The following is a 4,856-nucleotide window of genomic DNA, read 5'->3' as shown; positions in this document are numbered from 1 at the left end:
CTGGTGGGGGGGGGCAGGAGGAATTCTGTACTGTTTCTCAGGTGTCCCCAGGTGAAGGGATTGGCGAGGAGGGCTCTGGATATGGATGCTGAAACATCAATCTAGGGTTAGGATTAGGACAGAGGGCCATGGCAAGTCCAATATGAAGGCTCTCTGGCCATCTGTCCCGGGGGCTGATTGGAGGATGGGACTCAGGTTGTGTCAGACTACATATTATTGTACAGGGTAGAGAACGAAAGTGGGGTGGCATCGGGGTTCTTGTACATTTGCCAATATCTCAGTGTTTTATGCAGCTCCAAATGGCACAATTTCCCTCTGAAGGGCAAGAAGAGTCCAGTGGGGTGGTTCTGGAGTCCCCAATGTGGATGGCTTGCATTCCAGCACTCAAGGCATGGAATTCGGAAAACCTAACTCAGTGTATGGTTAAGGTGTAAGGCATGGATCTCCAGTTTGCAGATGCTGAGTCAGGCTCCCCTCCTTGAATGTGATGTTAGGGCTAGTGTCAGGCATTCCCTCAGACCAGACTAGAATTTTGGTCTATTAGGGTTGCCAAATATGTTTGTGGCCTCCTGTTGCCAGGGAGGTTTCTCCTGCTCTGGGGGATTTTGCCAGCTCCAAATGGTATGATTTCATTCTGGCGGAGATGTGGAGTCCTGTTGTATGGCATAGATGTCCCCATATGGAGGGAATCAAGAGAAGGGCTTTGGGTATGGATGCCTGAAAACTGAACTAAGGGTTAGCCTTAGGGACTAGGGCACGACAGGTCTGATCTGCTGAATCTGGGGCCAGCTAGTGGGTGGATGACTGGAGGTCGGGGCTAAGGCTAAGACACAGAATGTGTAGGATTGGGTATCCCCCACCCCAATGGGGGTGGCCCCGTTGGCCATGCAGATTTCTCCTAATCAGGGGTTTTGTGCATCTCCACTGAGCACAGTTTCCATTTGTAGTGTAGGGAGAGTCCCATGATTTTCTCCAGAGTTCTCTATCTGGGGGACTTATGGGACAGGTCTCAGGACTGAAATCTGAAAACTCAAGCTAGGGTTAGGATTAGGGTCTAGTGCATCGCAAGACCAATCTACAAAAGCTGAGGCGATCTCCCAGGGATCTGAGGTTAAGGCGAGTGTCAGGAGGTCGCTCAGGCTGGAGTTTGTGTCCATGTGATCGGCTGAATGTGGGGGTGGCCTCATGGGACCATGGAGTTTTCTCCAGTTCTGTGTTTTTTGCAGAGTTCTAAATAGGTTGGCCTATACTGGGGATAGGTACTGCCTTGTTTTATGGCTCAGGGGTCCCCCAAATGGAGGGATTTGAGAGCAGGGCTCCCAGTGTAATGGCCTAAAACCCAAACCTATGTTTAGGGATAGGTCTTAGTGGCATGGCAGGCCTTATATCCTGGCTCTGGGGTGAGGTACCCCTGGTTCTGTGTTGAAAATGGGACTCAGGCTAAGGATCACAATGGGTATTTTTGTGCAAGGGGGCCTGAAAAGTGGGCATGGTCTCAGGGGCAATACAGGTTTCTTTCAACTCTGAAGGTTTTACGTAGTTGTACAATTCAAGGTTTCCTTCTGAGGGACAGGAGGAATTTTTTGAGGCTCAAGAGTCCCCAGTGTGAAAGGATTCGAGGGGAGAGATCTGGCTATGGTTGCCTGAAACCCCAAAATCGGGTTAGGATTCAAGCCTGGGGCATGGCAGGTCCTATATGCTGGCTCTGGGGCCAGCTGTCCCAGAGGCTGATTTGGAGGACGGGACTCAGGTTGTGGCAGATTCCATATTAGTGTCCAGGGTGGCATACAAAAGTGGTGTGGCATCGGGAACAGTGTATGTTTCCCCTAGTCTAGGGCTTTTGTGCAGCTCCATAAGGCATTGTTTCCTTCTGAAGAGCAGGGAAAGAGAGTCCTGTGGTGTGACTCAGGAGTCCCCAATTTGGAGGGCTTGCATTCCAGCAATCAAGGCATGGAATTCTAAAAACCCAAGTTAGGTTTATGGCTTGTGTCTAGGGAATGGATCTCCATTCTGCAGATGCTGAGGTGAGCTCCCCAGGTTCTGAAGTTAGGGCGAGTGTCAGGCATTCGCTAAGACCAGAGTAGAATTTGTGTCCACTACGGTTGCCGAATGTTTCTGTGGTCTCCTGGGGCCCTGGAGATTTGTCCTCCTCTGGGGATTTGTGCACCTCCAAATAGTATGATTTCATTCTAGCAGAGAGGTGGAGTCCTGTTGTATGGCTCAGGGTCCCCATATGGAGGGCTTTGGTAGAAGGGATCTGGGTATGAATGCATGTACACCCAAACTAGGGTTAGAATTAGGGACCAGGGGCATGGCAGTTCCCCTCTGCTGACCCCATGGCCAGCTATGTGGGTGGATGACTGGTGGTATGGGCTCACAAAGAGACAGAATGTGTATTAGTATCCAGGGTCGGGTTCAGAAAATGGAGATGGCCTCATTGACCATGCGTGTTTCTCCTAATCTTTTGTGAAGCTCCACTGAGCATGGTTTTCCTTCTAGAGTGTAGGCAGAGTCCCAAGGTGTTGCTCCGGGGTCTCTATCTGGACTGATTGTGGGCAAGGACTCTTGGGACAGAAGTCTGTAAACCCAATTGAGGGTTAGGTTTAAGGCCTAGGACATGTCTGGCCCAATCTACAGACGCTGAGGCGAACTCCCTGGGATCTGAGTTTAAGCAAGTGTCAGGTGTTCTCTCAGGCTGGAGTTTGTGTCCATGGGATCCGCCAAATGTAGGGTTGGCCTCAAGTGTCCGTGTCATTTTCTCCCACTCTGGGCTTTTTGCGCAGTTCCAAGTAATTTGGCTGTTATGGGGGATAGGTGGTGTCCTGTCCTGCTCAGGGGTTGCACATACAGGGCGACTTGACTGCAGCATTCCAGTATGGATACCTGAAAACCCAAGGTACATTTAATGTTAGGTGCTAGTGGCATGGCGGGACTTATATCCTGGCTCTGCAGTGATCTTCACTTGGCGCTGTGTTGAAAGTGGGGCTAAGGCTAAGGATCACAATGGTGTTTCTTTCCAGGGCACCTGCAAAATTGGGTGTGGCCTAAGGGGCCACATGTTTTTCTTTCAACTCTGAGGGCTTTACATAGCTCCAAAAAGCAAGTTTTCCTTCTGGGGGGGCAGGAGGAGTTCTGTTTTGTGGCTCAGGGGTCCCACGTCTGGGGAATTGCAGAAGAGGGCTCTGGATATGGATGCCTGAAACCCCAACCTAGGGTTTGATTGTGGCCTAGGGAAATGATAGATCCAAAGTACTGGCCCTGGGGCCAGCTGTCTCAGTGGCTGACTGGAAGATGGAATTCAGTTTGTGTCAGACTGCCTATTACTGTCCATGGTGGCATATGAATGTGGTGTGGCATTGGGGTCATGCACGTTTCCTGTAATCTAGGTGTTTTGTGCAGTTCTATTTGGCATGGTTTCCTTCTGGAAGGCAGAGACAGTCTTATGGTGTGGCTCCAAATTCCCCAATCTGGAGGGCTTGCTTTCCAGGACTCAAGGGATGGAATTCTGAAAACCCAAGCTAGATGTATGGTTAGGGTGTAGGACATGGATCCCAATTCTTCAGATGCTGAGTCGAGATCCCCCAAATATAAAGTTAGGGCGAGGGTCAGACATTCGCTCACACCAGACTAGAATTTCTGACTATTAGGGCTGCCAAATCTGTGCGTGGCCTCCAGGCGCCATGGAGGTTTCTCCTTCTCTGAGGTTTTGTACAGCTCCAAATAGAATGGATTCATTCTCAGAGAGATTTGGGGGCCTACTGTATACCTCAAGGATCCACATATGGAGGGTTCTGAGAGCAGGACTTTGGGTATTGATGCCTGAAAACCAAATCTAGGTTTAGCATTAGGGACTAGAGCCATGGCAGGTCCAATATGTTGAGTATGGGGCCAGGTACATTAGTGGCTGACTGGAAGTTGGGTCTTAGGACAGTGACAGATGTGTATTAGTGTCCATGTTTGGGTTTCATCAATGAGTTAGCCCTCCTTTCCCTCAGAATGATACCAAAGTATCAAAGCCCTAATTTCAGATCCTAAGGAGCTCACCTCAGGGTATGCAGATTGGGCCAGCCATACCCTCGACACTAGTCCTATCCCGAGTTTGTGTTTTCAGATAGGACTGTGCCTGGCCTCCTGAAGAAAACTGTGCCCTATACCGTAGCCAAAACCCTCCAGATTAGGAGAAACCTGCAAGGCCCCCAAGGCCACCGCAATTTCGTAGGACACCCTGGACCAAAATGTCCAGTCTGAAACGCTCTGAGCACCTACCTGCAGTCAGACACCCAGGTAGATGACCCAAGAGACAGAAGATTGAACCTCACATGAACCTAGGCTCTCATCTCTACCCTAGCATAGGTTTCCAGGCATCTGTCTCCAGAGGCCTGGTCTCAGATACCAACTTAGGGGAAACCCCTGAGCCACAAACAAAATCTCTTGTCCCCAGAGGAAACCTTGCTAATTGGAGCTGTGTAAAAACCCTCAGGTTAGGAGAAACCTGCAGGGTCCCATAGTCACCACCACATTTGAAGGTCTCCCTGGACAGAAACCCACATTGTGACCCATCAGCACGATTCTCCATTGCAACTCAGCCCCCAGGGTAGCTTGTCCCAGAGCCAGCAGATCAAACCTGTCATGTTTCTACGATCACATGGTAATCCAAGTTGGGGATTGCAGACATCCATAGGTAGAGTCCTGTTCTGGAATGTTTCCATATGAGGAAAACTTGAGACAACAAACATACTGCCTCTGTCCTGAAAATGAAATCATGATGTTTGGAGCAACTCACAACCTGCAGAGAGGAGAAAACCCCCATGGCATCATGATGCCACCCCTACATTAGGCGTCCATCATGGACATAC

The sequence above is a fragment of the Meles meles genome, unplaced genomic scaffold (assembly GCF_922984935.1).
Source record: "Meles meles unplaced genomic scaffold, mMelMel3.1 paternal haplotype, whole genome shotgun sequence".
In the NCBI taxonomy this organism is placed as follows: Eukaryota; Metazoa; Chordata; class Mammalia; order Carnivora; family Mustelidae; genus Meles; species Meles meles.
Note: the sequence above shows the minus strand (reverse complement) of the source record.